The 18,491-nt window shown below is 35.2% G+C and overlaps 2 protein-coding genes across 2 annotated transcripts in view; one reads left to right on the forward strand and one right to left on the reverse strand.

Annotated features, from left to right (window-relative positions):
• LOC129242997 (uncharacterized) overlaps positions 1-18,491 on the reverse strand; it is a 153,585-nt gene that overhangs the window by 112,964 nt on the left and 22,130 nt on the right. The gene's annotated exons all lie outside the window — the stretch shown is intronic.
• Positions 1-18,491, forward strand: part of LOC129242995 (transcription factor mef2A) — a 48,472-nt gene that overhangs the window by 2,341 nt on the left and 27,640 nt on the right. Inside the window, exon 2 of the mRNA XM_054879999.1 lies at positions 1,392-2,404. The gene's annotated coding sequence lies outside the window, so the exon portion shown is untranslated. The remainder of the gene's footprint in view (positions 1-1,391; positions 2,405-18,491) is intronic.

Consider the following 18,491-nt stretch of genomic DNA (forward strand, 5'->3'; position numbering starts at 1 on the left):
GTTGTTAGAAGAAGGTGCGACAGGCCACACAGTCAAGAAGAAATTTATTTGCTGCAAAACAAATTCCCGAAAAAATAATGCATGGTACTCTGCAGCACTTTAAACGTCTCGTTCGTCTAGCTCAACTTTCTGGACTAGTTTCTGTGAAACTATATATTTGCCCTCTCAAAGATTGGGTTTAATATGAATAAACCTTAAACAATTGAAGCTTTGAAAGATACCGGTCGCCTAGAAATCGCCGAAATAGGGTTTTAATTATCATTACCTTTCACTTTACGTTTGACTACAAATAAACAAATAATAAATTTCTACTCAAAATGTATATACTTAATTTGAATTAAAAAAAGATACTCGAACTTGAAATACTCTGTATGCACGAATATGTATGTAGGTAAATAAAAAGCTATGAAGGCCTTTTTGGAAAATTTCAAAAATTAGTTGAAAGTAGTTAGAAAACAATAAAAGGAAATATTTCAGGTGATTGCACAAAACGGGTAGCTACAGACGCAGTAAAGCATGGAAGAATTTGGCATAGTTGGAATAAAGTAATTTATTAAAGGTTAAGTGAGAAGGCGCTTTTGAAGGCCCCATTTATGCGCCATTAAATAACAATATTTGGAAACAAACCTTCGGTGTACAAAAAAAATTTCTTTTACAAATACATGCATAAATTAAATACACAAATGTATTTACAGTAATATCTCGGTAATTCGGACAGCCAGAATCGCGCAGCCGTGCGGATAACTGGAGTGTCTGGATTATAGATGATGAATGATAGTATGAACATTAACAACATAGTTTTCAGAACTTGGTTTTACTAAGAAAATCTAGCTTTCATAAGGTTAAAAAAAATTAAAAGTTAATTAATTCATTTAAAGATTTAATTCTTATTTTATTTTGGGGCTGTAACAGTTTTGAACGTTTCAAGAACATTTTATCTGCATCGCATCTTATTAATCTCCCTTTTTCGAGGCGATCTAGTATTTCATATTTTTTGTTTTTTTTAATTTTTAGTATTTTCTGAGCGCGTTTTGCTACTTTATTGGTCAGATTTTGTTGTATAATTATACGCCAACTCAAATTTCACGTCCACCAGTTATGACAAAAACTAATTGCATATGAAAAATTACTAACAAATTACCGTTATTTAGCAGGAACATACAAAACAGAAGAAAAATATGCGTTATTCAATTTAGTGCCGAATTATACAGGAAAAAATGTGAAATTGTTCGATTGGCGCGTCCGGCATACGAAGATAGCACTGTATTATACATATATACACATACCTACATATTTACATATTAGTGTTGAAGGGCTCTTTAATAAAAGACTGCTCGAAAGTAAGTTTAAAGCAAAATCACAATTAATTTGTTGTATTTAAATGTTAAAAGCAGGTTTGACTACAAAAACGCAAACATCATCATCGCAACCAAATGCGCTCAATGTGAATTCGAACGAAGTGTTTGTGGTTGGTGAATGAAACGGCTATAGCAAAAATATTAACGTAATCAAAAGTTCTCTGGAAACTAATGAACTCATGTTTAAAAGTGCTACAAAATACAACAGTTGTTCTTTGGCAACAAGTAAACAAATTCGTATGAAATCTTATTAGCTAAAACTAATTACATTCAACAAGCGAGCTAACAGGTTAATATGAAGTGCAAGAAATTTGTGAATAACCACAGCGGTGTAGAAGCAGCATAAATAGCAAAAACTAAAATAGTTAATACAAAAATAAATAGACAAGTGATCGAATAAGCAGTTTGAGTGTAAGAAAAAAATACATTGGTTTTATCAGTCACTGCTCTCCTTACCCCGCAACACCACTTGCGCCCTCATACGAGTAACGCGCGAAAACGCCACATACCGCATAAAAATATATTAACACATACAAATATCTGTACATATGTACATACCTATTCGTATACAAAGCAGCGCAAATCAAGTCACTACCACCCCTACAGCACAAACGCTTAACAACACTCACTCCAGCGCGTTCCATTCGGCGTCGCATCGTCTCACCCTCTTGTCAACAAGCTGCGGCGTCGTGTCGTGTTGTCGCTTAACATTTGATTCTTATATTTATAATAAATACATTTGTGCTTGTGCTTTGGTATGCTTTATTATTTCTCTTGAAGTTTAAAACGTATTTTTGTACATTGCCTTTCAACGTTATTCGAGGTTAGTATAGCAAAGCGTTCGAAAATAAACGCGCGCGCGCCAATTTGTGAAAATATATTAAAAAAATATAACGACGGAAAAGAAACAGAAGAGGAAACGGAATTTAGATAGTTAGATTTGTTGTTAACACAATATCAAAAGGTATCAACAGTTGAAGCAGAAATAGCAACACATTTAATAATAACAAAAGTGAGCAAGAGCTTATGAAGTTAAAAAATTCAATGTGAGTATTTAATGTGCCTATATAAGAATAGATATATAAGTATATATTTTTATTTACCTGCATACGCATACCAACAACACATCTCACTCATCCCAGTCCACTCATTATCAAACCCACTTCATTCCGCATCATCGTGTCTTAATTGCACGCTTCAGCATCAATCCTTTTCAAAAACTTTGCACTATTCTTAATTTTCTCATCAATTGCTTGCGCTACAGCACCTGTTAGTCACAAAAACGTTAGTTTGACAATTTCAAATATACCCGTACGTTTTTACCTTGAAAACGATTCTGGTAAACAAACAAAGGTCAGTGAAACAAAGTTTATCATTCGGAGGTAACTTAAAGTGTGTGGTGGGTTGGCTTCCCTTATGACAAAAAGCTTTTGCTTAGAATATTTAAGTGTCTGGAACTAATTTAAAAATTGTTATACACCAATGCACTATAGTCAAATGACTACTTTTTCTGTGTAAAATTATTAATTACAGCTAGAAAATCATCATATTCAAACCAAAACTAGTCAGTAATTCAATAATAAGAATATATCTAAAAAAAAAATCGAATTTAACCCGTTAACGACTACAAATTAAAATGAACCGTTTTGCAACAATTAATGTAAACGTGACAAGTCATTTTAAATTAAAGAAAACAATGTTATCAATTACTTAAATCTAATTCATTTCGTAGATTTAATTTAAATATAAAATCTTCACTCTTATTAATTTCCTCGTCTTGGTTGTTAAGATTAAATTCTTAGCAACATACTATAGGTAATATTTCAATTACTTCTGAAGGAAGTGTGGAAGGTTTGCTCTTTTGTAAGCGTCTATTTAAGAATAGTGTGGAAATTAATGGATTTGAAGTATCGACAACCCTATTAAATACGTCTAACAGACTCCGTGCCCTCTTTTTCCATTACTGCTTGAAAAACTTCTTTTTGCATCTCAACAATTCTTTCAGCCGCATGCTCTAAAATAGACTGCAACGAAACTTTTACAAGGGTATCATTTGCTTCTATACCCTGACGTCGGCATTTGAATTTTGCGGCTGTAATTCTAGAATAGTGTGGATAAATGTCGCAGTTTCTAAACTTATTTTCGTAACGTATTGCGTTGTACAGCTCCTTTGAGAAATTATTTTCAAGAAGGAAAGCTGAAGCCTTATCGGCAGAAAGTTGAATTGGCGATTTGGTAGCTTGAGTACACATCTTGGGGGGCCTTGTTGGGCTTTCTTACTTTCTTTCAGGATTGCAGCCAAATCGGTATCTCCTTGCTTACGAGCCGATGTTGCTGCTGCACGAACAAGAAGATTAGTATCAGTTGACTTTGACGCGTGCCTGTGTAACGGTGTTTTTTATTAAGTGAAAATAATATCCACGCACCTTTGTTTTAAAGTATTTCTATTTAGAAAACAACAACAACAAAACTAAAATGGCACTTTCATTCTTATCACTTTTGCACAGCAAAAACGGTCATTTGACCTAATGTGCACTGGTACAAATTTTATCGAAAGCCCTGAATATATCCCGAAAGGCAGTGGAGCACACTTTCTTCCTCTCGATGGCATTTTCTATAACAAATCGAAATGTAGTTTGTAAACGTCGTTTTCTAAACGATAACCCTGTCGTATATGTGTAATCAACAGAATCGCATAACGTCAGTTATGTAATAATTTTTTTTTTAGGTTTTTACCATTAAGTGATGTAATCTTTGAGGGTGGTTCCATATGTAGAAGTCCACGCAAGTGGGGAATGTTACTGATCGCCATTCACTTGAGAGTGGCCAGCGCGATGTTTCTGCATATGGTTCAAGCTGCTCACAACGTCCGGGATAAGGTCACGTATCCTCTGGATAGCTTTCGAACACCCGTTCGGGAGTGAACTAACGCGTGTGCGCTGGGTTTGGGACCCGCCACTTCGGTGTTGGGTTTTTTGTGGGAGAGAGACTTCGAAGCCAAGTACTGTCGTTCACTCCGGTGGACGAGCGTCTCGCAACAATCCACATCACAGCCCGTTTCTTCAACATATCGCTAATTTGCGCCCACGCCCCGACGGAAGAGAAGGACGATGCGACCAAAGATTCCTTCTATGAGCGCCTGGAACGTTCCTATGAGCGCTGCCCCCGCCACGACATAAAAATCGTGCTTGGCGACTTCAACGCCAGGGTGGGCAAGGAGGGAATTTTTGGTCCCACAGTCGGAAAATTCAGCCTGCACAACGAAACATCCGGTAACGGACAGAGGCTGATCGACTTCGCCGGGGCCCGAAACATGGTAGTCTGCAGCACCAGATTCCAGCATAAGAAGATTCACCAAGCAACATGGCTGTCTCCTGATCGAAAAACGCGAAACCAGATCGATCATGTTGTGATAGATGGAAGACCCGCTTCTAGAGTTTTAGATGTACATACGTACGATCCGAGGACCCAACATCGACTCGGATCATTACCTAGTTGAAGCCAAACTAGGCACACTCCTCTGTGCAGCAAAAAACGTACATCTACCTACGCAAAGAATGTTCGACATCGAAAAGTTGCAATCACAACAGACAGCCAGAAGATTCACCACTCGACTCTCACTCTTGCTCTCAAAGAGTACTGCCCAACTAACCGGCATGCACGAACAATGAAGCAACATTCTCTACGTACCGCCGCCGAAGAAGAAATCGGATTCCGGCGAGCCCGAAAAAACAGTTGGTATGACGGGGAATGTCATGCCGCCGCAGAAAGAAAGGATGCCGTCTATAGATCCATGCAATGCAAGCCACGTGGGATCGCTACAGAGAGCTAAGAAAGGAAGAGAGACGTATTACCCGAGAGAAGAAACGAGAAGCGGAAATACGTGAGTGGCCGAACAACGCCCGAAAATTCTACCAGAAAGCTCGGTGGCTTACAGAAGGTTTTAAGACCGGGGCGTTTTCCTGTAAGAACAAAGACGGCGACCTAGTGACTGACATCCAGAGCAATCTTATATAACGGAGGGAACACTTCTCGAACCTGTTAAACGGTGACAGCTGCGCATGTCACAGAGAATGTGGAGATCCCGGTACCCCAATCATTTACGACGGAATTGTCGTTCCGCTACCCAACCATGACGAGGTGAGAATAGCGATAAGGCGGCTAAAGAAGAACAAAGCCCCGGGCGCCGACGGACAGCCGGCTGAGCTATTCAAACATGGCGGCGAGGAGCTGGTAAGGTGCATGCATCAGCTTCTATGAAAAATATGGTCGGATAAAAGCATGCCTGCCGATTGAAATTTAAGTGTGCTCTGCCCAATCCATAAGAAGGACGATCCTTCAATCTGTGCCAATTACCGTTTAGTCTTCTAAATATCCCCTATAAGATACTAGCAAGCGTATTGTGTGAAAGGTTGAAGCCCACCGTCAACCAACTGATTGGACCTTATCAGTGTGGCTTTAGACCGGGAAAGTCTACCATTGACCAAATATTCACAATACGCCAAATCTTGAAAAAGACCCATGGAAGTAGCATCTTTTTGTCGATTTCAAAGCTGCATTCGACAGTATGGAAAGGAGTTACATGTATGCCGCGATGTCTGAATTTAGTATCCCGCAAAACTAATACGGCTATGCAAGATGACGTTGCTCAACATCAGCAGCGCCGTCAGAATTGGGAAGCACCTCTCCGAGCCGTTTGATACCTAACGAGGTTTCAGACAGAACTTAATCGCTCAGGCACAATATTTTATAAGAGCGTACAATTGTTGGCGTATGCCGATGATATTGACATCATCGGCATTAACAACCGCACTGTTAGTTCTGCCATCTCCAAACTAGATAAAGAGGCAAAGCGAATGGGTCTGGTGGTGAACGAGGACAAAACGAAGTACCTCCTGTCTTGAAACAAACAGTCGGCGCACTCTCGTATCGGCACCCACGTCACTGTTGACAGTTATAATTTCGAGGTTGTAAAAGACTTCGTGTATTTAGGAACCAGCCAATAACAATGTCAGCCAGGAAATCCAACGTAGAATCTCTCTTGCCAACAAGTGCTACTTTGGACTAATTAGTCAACTGAGCAGTAAAGTCCTCTCTAGACGAACAAAACTAACACTCTACGCGCAGAAGCTTGGACGATGACAACATCCGATGAAGCGAAGCTTGGACTGTTTGAGAGAAAGATTCTGCGCAAGATTTTTGGACCTTTGCAACGGCGAATATCGCAGGCGATGGAACGATGAACTGTATGAGCTTTACGACGACATAGACAGGCTACGTTGGCTGGGTCATGTCATCCGAATGGATACAAACGCTCCGGCTCTGAAATTATTTGATGCGGTACCAGCTGGTGGTAGCAGAGGAAGGCCTCCTCTGCGTTGGAAAGATCAGGTGGTGAAGGACTTGGCTTCACTTGGTCTGTCCAACTGGCGCCGGTTAGCACGAGAAAGAAACAACTGGCGCGCTTTGTTAAACTCGGTCAAAATCGCGTAAGCGGTTATAGCGCCAATTAAGAAGAAGAAAAGATGTAATCTTTAAATTATCTACCTTACATACGCTGAAGCTATCTCAAGAGATCTGAAAAATTTAGTGTGATTGACGGTTGTTACATGGATTAGTGAATAGCAGAACAAATACGGGTACTAGCTACTCTGATACTCAAACATAATTATTTATTTTAAAAAAATCTTAAATTGCAATTTCTCAAACTGCTTCGAAATATCAACACAATTAATTTTATTTCGAACGTTTTAGTGCAAACTAGCATAGCATGTTTTTTTTTTAATTTGATTATTTTTCATTCACAATAGATATTAACTGGAGTTTTTCGGCAATATTGCCATCGAAAACTTACCTAATCAGCTGAAATTATGAGAACTAAGACCTGTAGTTAAGGGTTATATACAGTTAAAAGGCCGGAAAAAAGCGTGTTTTCCAGAATTTTTTCTGAGAAAACTTTTCGATTTATTGACCAAAAATTTTTACACATATCTTCTTATCATTTAACTGTATTTTGAGACTTAGTATCGGTAAAACAATTTATTTGGAAAGGAGCCACAGCTGATCTCCGGGAGCTCCTCTCACAAAAAACGTTTTGCTGTGACCACTTTATCTCTGAACTGGATCCTTTGAAATTAAAAAACCACACAGATTTCGTTAAAGTAATGTATAATAAGCAAAATAATTTTTTTTTGACCAAATGGCGGTTTAAAAAATAAATCAATTTTTAACCAAAATTTCGGCCTCAAATTGTTTATAAAAAAAATATTTATCGGTGGGAAAAAATCTTCGATTAGTTACTAAAAAATATATTTAAGAAGCTCGTGTTAAAATTTGAGACTAATCAGTTTAGCCGTTTTCAAGTAATGTTGGTGACTGACGTTGAAAACACCATTTTGAGAAAAACGCGTTTAAAGTTTGAGAAATTTTTACATTACTCTGAAACGCCTTTTCAAATTTGCCTGTAACTTTGAAAATATTCATCGGAGCGATATTAAATTTTATGTGTGTATTCTTAAATCTATGTAGATTAAGAAAAATAAATAAAAAAATTGTAACTGTCTATAATCCCTTAATCTTCATTAGTTGCCCTTAAAAGCTAAGATATTTCCGAATTAAGCCATTAATCGCTATTAACGCCTCCGTCTGTCTAGGCTATTAAGCTCCTAAAGGAGTATGTAGTAAAAAGTAATTGGATCAAATAAACGAAAAAGTTCCGCCTTCTTCGCGAAACTTTACATCCCTTTCAATAAGTCATTGAATCATTTCTGTGGAAAACAGTGTCCGGTTTTTCAGGAATTTTGGGTGATTTCCCCTTTACTTTACTTTTACAGTGCAATTTTCCCAGTATTATCAAGAAATATTGTTGCTCATTCGCCAAGCCATTCACTATGCAAGCGAACATGGGCGCGTCTTGTATTATTCATCGCTACAAGAATATTGAATAAAATAATCTACACGATTTTGTGCGAAAATTTTCCAAAACTGAGTTTTTTGCATAAATTAATTTAGAGTACACATTTCTAACTACTGCAAATATTTCATTCACATAACTATCTTCTTTAACTGGAAAAATACAGTTATGTCTATTTTTATGTCAAGTGTGTTGCTTTTACACGATCAACTAAAGAGAATTATTTTTAGTTGCGTTAATGGACTCATGAGCAGCTGATTACTTTTATTACACATAAAGAGTTTTGTTTTGAGTTCTGCCTCTATAACTGTAAAAAGTGATAAATTTCGTGGTATATTATTTTGCATTGTGCCTCTTTAGTTGTGAAAAGTGAGTTCAATTAACAGTATTATTTATTTATGTTTTGATTAAATAATCGTGAGCGTCGTAAGTTGTATAATTTTTTTTATTTTAAAGTAGAAAAAAGAATTAAATGTTAATGATATTGGTTTTGGTATTTTGTTTGTTTACTTATTTTGCATGCCTTTTGTAAAATCTTAAATAATTTGCAATACAAAATTGAATTTTTAGTTGTGATCCCTTTGATGAAAATGTCTTGCCCAAATCTTGAACATTACTCTAGCACAATGGAAACTGATTTTAGTGTGCCTTGTCACAATGACGATAGTAGTACTAATGCATTTAGTGACTCAGGGAGTGAATTTTGTGCGTCCGGAAAAAGCAGCACCTCGAAAGAATACTCAGAAGAAGAAGAAGAAGATGTAAAAAGATTAAGTAGGAAGAGAACACGTTCTAAATATACATATCAAAACAAGAAACAACAGAAACAAAAATCTTTAAGAAACTCTGGAGCCTCTTATACATCACTTTCCAAGTCGAAAAAAGAAGTAAATGCCAGATGTATAAGGCCACCCTGCGGAGCAAAGTGCCAACTTCAATGCAATGAACTAATTTCTGAATCGATGCGCCTTGAAATATTTAAAAAATATTGGGGTTGCAGTGACTTGCAGAGACAGAGAGAGTTTATAGCCAGGCATATGAAAGAAATTAAACCAAAATACAGATACACCTGTACCGATGGGCTTCGCAAACTTAATAATGCTTTTTTCTTTGAGCTCAACTCAAAGCCTATTAGAGTGTGTAAGACTTTTTTTAAAGCAACCCTTGACGTAAATGACAAAGTTATACGAACAGTTATAAAAAAGAAGGACGAACGTAGTTTCATTGAGCTGGATCTTCGTGGAAAGCATGATAATCATATTACAGTAGCCCCAGAAATCAAAAACAGTATGAGAGAATTTATTCAAAATATTCCAAACGTCGAGTCGCATTATTTACGTGCTAAAACTTCTCGCAAGTTCATTGAAAGCAGTAAAAGTATAGCAGATTTATACCACGACTACAAAGAATCTCGTGAAGCTGAAAATTTGGAGTTTGGGAGTAAAATTATGTTTTATCGAATATTCAACACAGAATTCAACATTGCTTTTTTCAAACCAAAGAAAGATCAATGCGATCTCTGCGACTCTTTCCTAAACGCTAATGAAAATGGAAAAAGAGATTTGGTGCAAGCTTACAACATACACCTCGAAGAAAAGGAGCTATGCAGAACCGAAAAAGATATAGATAAGAAAAAAAGCAATGTAGCTGTGTATGACTTAGAGGCTGTTTTACCATTGCCAAAAGGCTTTACCTCCTGTTTTTACTACAAAAGCAAAATTAACTGTTACAATTTTACTGTAAGTGACCTCAGTGCCAAATATGTAGAATGTTTTTTTTGGACTGAAGTACAAGGAAAACGTGGGAGTAATGAGATCGGCACCTGTGTGCTTTTATATATCGAAAATCTGGTACAAAAGACAAAAAATTCTCAAGACTTAGATCTAATTTTTTATTCTGATAACTGCTGTGGACAGCACAAAAATAAATACATTCTTTCAATGTATGCATATGCTGTACATAACTACAATCTGAAAAGTATTACGCATAAATACCTTATTAAAGGTCACTCTCAAAATGAAGGAGACAATGTGCACAGCGTTATTGAGAAGCAAGTAAAAAGGCATTTAAGTAGTAATCCCATTTATACGCCAGACCAATACACAAGTCTAACAGCAACTGCAAAAAAGACTGGCCCCCCATATAAAGTTCGAGAATTGTCATATGAAGCGTTTTATGATTTAAAGGCTCTTCAAGAAGAGTGGGGTCACAATTTTTCTACAAATAAAGACAATCAGAAAGTGATATGGCGTGATATTAAAGTTCTCCAAGTCAATAAAGAAAACCCACATTCATTTTTTTATAAAACATCTTATAAAGATATCGACTTTCAGGAAGTGTGTTTAAGAAACAACTTAAAGCCTTGGAGTTGCATCAAGTAAGAATTGAGAAGCATAATACAAATTGCTTTACTTTATTTTGCTGTTTTTAAAAACATTAAAAATTTTTTTACCAATAATATTTTTAGCTTATATGCCATTTATTCGGAAAGGCTATCGCTTCCACAAATAAAGCAAAAGGACATAAAGGAACTGGTGGATAAAAATCATATTCCAAAAAACTTTTATGAGTCATATTACAAATATTTATTTATTACATAGTTTCAATGGCATTTAAAAACGTAAAATTTTGAAGATTTTCTTTTTTAATATAGTGAACTATTTTGATTTCTACTTTGTGCTACTTTGATACATATTATGTGTTAATGAAATGAATAAAGCTTTATTTCAAAATAGAAATATTTAAATAAAAACATACATTTCATCACTCCTTTGAATTTTCTTATTATTCTTATTCTTCTATTCAGTCGGCATTTAGGAAACTTATAAAATTAAAATATTTTATCAGTTAAAAAGGCACAACTTAAGATAATATCACTAGTTAATCGAAAAAATTTCAGTTAAAGAGTCATAAACCAAATTTTGTTTTATTTTCGCAAACATTATATAAAATTGAAAAAAATATAGTAGAGCCTTCTTCAATGTTGTATATTTTCATGATGGAACAATATTTTCTTTAAATATTACAATAATTTTTACATAAAACGTTTTTCGTCTCTCCTGAAAATCTTAGTATTTTGAGTTGTGACCCTTTTCTATTTAGGGTGCGATAAGTAAGAAATATTTCTACTTCGGTCAACTTGTTGTTGTTGTTGTTGTTGTTTAATCAACAACACAAAACAATTCTTAGCACAGAACGACATGCCCTTTCCACAGCATAAAGGAATTGAGATAACTATTATAAACATATTATATAAAGTTTTAAAGGCTTTTTTTCGATTTCAAAAATTTATTGTTAAAAATTGGTACAACCTATTTTATCCAAAATACTGTCCATCACTAGCTATAACTTTTTCCCACTTCTCTGGTAATGCATGGATTCCGTCCCAATAAAACTGCTCGCTTTTGGAGGCGAAGAACTCATCAAGCCAATTTTGGATACCTTCAACCGAAGTGAAACGCACTCCCGTAAGGGCATTCTGCATCGACCGGAACAAATGGTAATCTGATGGTGCAAGATCTGGGCTATAAGGCGGGTGGGGTAGAACTTCCCATCCGCTACCATCGAGATAGGTTTTGACCACTTGCGCGACATGCGGCCGAGCATTGTCATGATGAAAGATCAATGTCTCATGTCTGGTTTCCCATTCCGGACGTTTTTCCGCAATTGCTCGCTTCAATCGCATAAGTTGTTGTCTGTAGAGTGCTCCGTTTATCGTCTGACCACTTTTCAGTAGTTCGTGGTAAACGATTCCCTTCTGGTCCCACCAAACGCAGAGCATTACCTTGCTGCCATGGATATTTGGCTTTGGCGTCGATGGTCCGGGTTCGCCACGCTTAACATACGCTGCCTTGCGCTTCGGATTGTCGTAGTGAATCCATTTCTCATCGCCAGTAATAATGCGATGCAAAAACGACTTCGCTTTGTATCGTTGAAGCAGCATTTCGGAAGCAGTGACACGGCGTTCGATATCCCTTGGTTTGAGTTCGTAAGGCACCCAGTTTCCGACTTTCTGGACCATTCCAATGGCTTTCAGCCGCTTTGAAATGGCTTGATGAGTCACGCCTAACGTTGTCGCAAGTTCTTCTTGGGTTTGACACGGGTCTTCGTCCAAAATTGTCTCCAATTCGGCGTCTTCAAAAGTTGGTGGCCTTCCTTCGCGCTCCTTGTCGGCTGTGTCAAAGTCACCACTTTTGAATCGTCGGAACCAGTACTCGCAGGTTGAAATTGATGGAGCATTCTCACCGTAAGCCTCACACAGCATCCGATAACTTTCCGCTGCAATTTTCTTCAGATGGAAGCAAAATAGCAATGCTTCCCGCGAATAAAGTTTTGTAGGCACAAAAGCTTACATAGTCTTTGTATAAAAAAATTTTTTGTTTACACTTCGACGAAATGACACAAACTAAGAAACGACACTTAATGATGACGCTTTCACATGAAACTCGTTACACAAATACTCAGTACAATTTGACACTAGTATTACTATATGTTTTAAATCCTTTAAAACTTAGTTGCACACCCAATAAATGTATGTATATGTATAAGTATACCGTCAATAAAACTTGGCTAACTTCTTGCTTTTTACCCTAGGTAATTTGAGTATTTGTATTGCAAGAATTCGGTCGATAACCACCTCCACCTCCTATATAACAGTAATTAAAAAAAAATACCGTGAAATATAAAATGTTGGGTAATTGCGTGTATCTCAATAAGGACTTCTTAAATTTTATTAAAATGTAAGCGGGTATATAAAGGTCGGTACGGACCGAAATTTTCACTTCCTTACTTTTTTTGCAAAATTTTAAGTTCTTTTCGCGCATCTTTTAATTTTTATTCAAGTAAAATAACTTTATTGCTGTCATTGTTATAAAGGGTGTTTTTTTAGAGGTTAGGTTTGCAAGATGAAATAAAACGTATATAATTTAATGTTATGGCCAAGAATTTAGCTTTATTATAAAGATAAGGGTTTGCCATTATGTTTTAAAAATGATTTCGGGCAAGTGGCCGCCGGTGCTGGCTCGAATAAATTCCAGCCGAGAGGCCCGATTTTCGACCCCTTTTTGCAGCAATTGGGGCCGTATGTCAGCAATAACGCGCCGAATATTCTCTTCCAAGACGTCAATCGCCTTGGGCTTATCTGCGTAGACAAGCGACTTCACATAGCCACACAAGAAATAGTCCAGCGGTGTTATATCGCACAATCTTGGAGGCCACGCCACAGGTCCACGGCGCGAGATAATGCGCTCACCAAAAGTTTCCTTCAATAAATCGATTGTTGCGTTGGCTGTATGGCATGTAGCGCCGTCTTGTTGGAACCAAAGGTCGTTCACATCAACATCGTCCACTTCAGGCACGAAAAAGTCATTAATCATGGCTCTATAGCGCTCTCCATTGACTGTAACATTATGGCCGGCTTCATTTTTAAAGAAATATGGACCAATAATTCCCTCTGCCCATAGAGCACACCAAACAGTGACTTTTTGAGGATGTAACGGCGTCTCAGCAATGGCTTGTAGATTAAGTTCACTCCAAATGCGACAATTTTGCTTATTGACATACCCATTCAACCAAAAGTGAGCTTCATCGCTGAACAAAATTTTCTTCGATGCGTCGCGCGAACCGAACCATTATTTTCGTAATAAATTTGCACGATTTGCAAACGTTGTTCAGGTGTAAGCCTATTCATTATGAAATGGCAAACCAAACTGAGCATAAATCAAGTGACAGCTGTCAAAAAGACCATCTACGAAAAAAGTAGTGCCAACTTGAAAACCTAACCTCTAAAAAAACACCCTTTAGTTTTTGTTGTTTGATATTTGATATTTGACTGCACTCTCTTACACAACAAAATAGCAAAAAATACATTTAATGAATTCACAAATGGAAACACGATCTAAATAAAAATTCAAAATTACAAACGACAAACACCAAACTACAAAGGCAAAAAGAAATATGCGAATAGAAAACTGGCTAAAGTGTATTTGGCATATTTTATTAAGGCTGCTTAGAATGATGGAAGCTTATAAGTTTATGTGAATCCAAATTTAACAGCCAACCCACATTAAATTTTGCCAAAGTTAATCTTAATGTGGTAGTTCTAACAACTGTTCATTAAGATCGCCAATATTGCCCACGCTGTCTAATTGTTTCATTTGGTGATTAAATGGAAGTCGACATGGAATTATTTTACCAATCATTTCGAAACGAACCAAATCTGTGGAAATTAAGTGCCTTCCTACCACTCACTGTGAGCTGTGCATTATTCGTAGTGATGGCTCTGCCTGCAGTAGGAATACCAATTTACATTATTATTCGCCAAAAGCAATGAATTTGTTTCCGTTCATTACTTACTATATATAAGTATACTCAAATTCCAATACCTTTTTGACGAAAAAAATTAATTAAAGCAATGAAGTTACGCAATCTGTTTCAGCTTTATGATACTTCTGTGATCTCTTAAATAAGACAAAATTCTACTTTGACTGACCCTCCGATGTAATCCTTACGATGCACGTGGTACTTTTTTCTAAACGTTTGCATAAACACTAGCCGAACGGGTGGCTACCATTCGGTCAGGTGCTGGTGCGAAAGCCAGTATGTGTATGAAGCGCAAAATGATAGAAAAGCTTCTTCTAAAAACGGCCACCTCTAGGGAGGCTATGGCAGACCTCCGAGTGTATTCCTGATATGAAAAAGTTTCTCATAAAAAAGCATCTCCGTTCGAAGGCGACATAAAAGTGAGGTCCCTTCATCTGTGGAAATTACACATCCTACTAATAAATATTATATTATAAAGTAAAAGTGTCGGAGTTTGAATGTTTATGACTCAATCACGCGAAAACGACTCAGCGTATTTGCATGAAATTTTGTACGAAAATAGCTTATAGATATCCTGGATTAAGAAATGGTATATTTTTGAAGAAGGTGGCCACCTGTTAAAAAAGTTAAATTAAATTAATTAGTCAAATATATGAAAATATTTTTGAAGAGAGTTGTCACCTGTTAGAAAAGAGTTGCCACCTGTTAAAAAATTTAAATGAAACTAAATCTATTAGTTGAATCAAATGAAAAAGTGCTTAATTTTGAAAATATTTTTGAAGAAAGTTGCCATCTGGTAAAAAAGTTAAATTAAATTAATAAGTTAAATGAAATGAAAAAGTGCGTAGTTTTGAAAATATTTTTGAAGAGAGTTGCCACCTGTTAGAAAAGAGTTGCCTCATGTTAAAAAATGAAATGAAACTAAAGTAATAAATTCAATCAAATAAGTGCTTTATTTTGAAAATACTTTTTAAGAGAGTTGCCACGTATTAGAAAAATTAAGTTAAACTAGTATTAATAAAATAAATCATAAATAACAATATGGGTGTCAAAAGCACTTGGCTTGAAAAATTTTAAACTTGAATATATTACATAATAGGATTGCCAATTGTTTGATAATTAAATTCAATAAATTAAATAATTAGTAACAAATAATTTAATTAATTCATTATGGGAGTCAAATGAAGGAAAATTAATGACAGCGTTTTATATTTTGGTTTTAATGCGGAACCATATGAGCCGTTTTCTTTGAAAGTGGTGTAAGTCCATTTTGACAAAAAATTAGTTAATGATAAAAACAATGATAATTTTAACAGATTTTTTTGGAAAAAGTTTATAAATAATATATTAATAAGAAATTGTATTAAATTCAATAAATTAAGCAATTAGTAATAAATAATTTAAATAATTCATTATCGGAGTCAAATAAAGAAAAATTAAAAGGAGCTCATTTTGGAAAATATAATTCAAGCAAGTGTAAGTCCATTTTGACAAAATATTAGTTAATGATAAAAATTAATACAATTCACTATCAACTTTTTATTTATAAACTTTTTCCATCTGTTCAATCAAACTTTTTAAATCAGTTAAAATTTTCATTGTTTTTATCATTAACTAATTTTTTGTCAAAATGGACTTACACCACTTTCAAAGAAAACGGCTCACTTTTTTATTTTTGCTGACTTTGAAAGTGATGTAAGTCCTTCTGAAGTCATTAAAAGTATACATTTTTGTTAATCACACTTAAAAAATCATTACATTATAAATTTAAATCAATTTAATATTTAAAAAACATGAAATCAGTGCTTTAACATATTCCAATATTTTTCAAACCATTCAAATGCAAACCCTTAAATATCTCCATATAACATAAAATGGACTTACACCACTTTCAAAGAAAACGGCTGATATATAAAAACTAAATGTAAAGTAAAGAAAAAAGTTGAAAAGCGGAAAAATTATTATCCATCGAGAAAAAATGAGCATATCTACTCCATGAAAATATTTTCTTTTGTCAAAAAGTACTTACGTTTTACCCTGTTTTCATTTTTTGAAAATAAATCACTCGCACCCCAATTCTGCTGCTTCGAAATGTCATAAAATTAAAGACAATGCGTTTTATTATTGTCAAGTATATATTTAATGGATTGAAATAGCTTGAATTAATTTAATACTTAATTTGGAAATAAACTGAAACTAAATGGGCTTATATGCGTTAAAGGGTCAATAAATAAGTTAACTGAAATACTACAATATAATTTAAGTGGCAAGCAAAATAGATATACAACTTATTTTGTATATATTTTTGAATAGGGTTGCCACTTAATAAACAAAATTTCGGTAATGAAAACGTACTAACGCATACTTTTTGGAGGACCTCAAAATTACTCAAAGCGTTCCATGTATTGTATATCACAAAAGACATTTTAATAATGTACATAGAGCAATTATTAAGTTGTCGTATTTCCTAATGGTCATTTCAATAGTAGTACCCTACAAAATATGTATACTAATATGTGTGTGAAATTAAACTTCCTTCTACGTTTCGCTTAAATGTTTTCTGATATTCTACTAATTTCGGACTGTGCAACCATTAAGACCTCATTTACAAGAGATGTCAATTTAAAAAAGAATTTTGGACATTTGTTCGTTTTGGTATATACCAGGTAAACCAAAATCTAATCACTAAATTAATTCTTCACACGGTCAAAATAGTGTAACTTGCCGTAATTTCAAGGATTTCATAGACAAAACAAACGGCAGCGGAAAATCACAGAATTATCTTATCTAAGCATAGCCTTCAAAAGAGTTTAGATTGAACTTAAAAACTATTTATTTTGGGGAAGCCCAACAACGTTGTTTATCCGCTAAGTTGAGATACAAAATTAACAAAAATAATTTTGTTTAATGCTTTTTTTATTGGTTTATTTTACTTTTTTATTGAAGTGTGGCAATGTATGCCAGATTGTAGGTAGTATACCTAAATGTACTTATATTATATATACAATGCATAAACCGGAAAAAAATATGTCAAGAATCCGGAAGTCAATATTTTAAAATTAAAATATGGCAATGGTCGCAAAAGTCTGAAGTCCGCTACCAACGTCATCCTACTACCAACTATTGAAATGTATCCAAAGTGATGATAAAGATGAAGAATGGTAATTATTGAAATAAAACATCATTGCTGGGGTTAAATGCATTCTCATACAAAACGCAAATCTGAATTTTATAGCTTTTCCTTTTGGGATCGCCACACTTCCGTTTTCTTAAGCTACCCCATTATAATAATATCCGTCGCTGTTTGGAAGCGAGCGATGGATTTTCCTCCTCTTTCGAACCTGATAAGCATTTGGAGATCTACTAAACCCAACTTTGCTATTGACATTCCTTATACTCACATTTTTGTATCTTAGTGTAAGGATTTCCCTTTCACCGCTCTTTGGCCATTTTTTACTACTTTTGCCATTTTTTGGTTTAACACAATTGTACACTTAAAAGAGCTCTCCAACATTTATTTTAATGAAATCGTAAAGCCTCTACTTCTATTCAAAAAAAATAATCAATTTTATTGACCCATCGTAATTTTCAAAAAAGAGTAAAATCAAGATTCCCTTATCTCTGTTATAAATAAAGCAGAAATACTCACATTTTTTACCACTGATGAGACAAAAAAGGTTGGCGCAAGTTGGAAAAGATTCGTCCAAAATTGCTTCGCATCTCATTTACATGTGACATAAATATATACATAATACTGAAACGGACACAAAAAACACGCCCACTCTTTAAATGTTAAGACTAAATATCCGTCCGTCTGGCTGATATTACAGGCTATAACCCTAAATAAAGCTTATTGGATTCCAAAAATTAACAGTCAACCCAAAATAAATTTTGCTAAA

The sequence above is a fragment of the Anastrepha obliqua genome, chromosome 3 (assembly GCF_027943255.1).
Source record: "Anastrepha obliqua isolate idAnaObli1 chromosome 3, idAnaObli1_1.0, whole genome shotgun sequence".
Lineage (NCBI taxonomy): Eukaryota > Metazoa > Arthropoda > Insecta > Diptera > Tephritidae > Anastrepha > Anastrepha obliqua.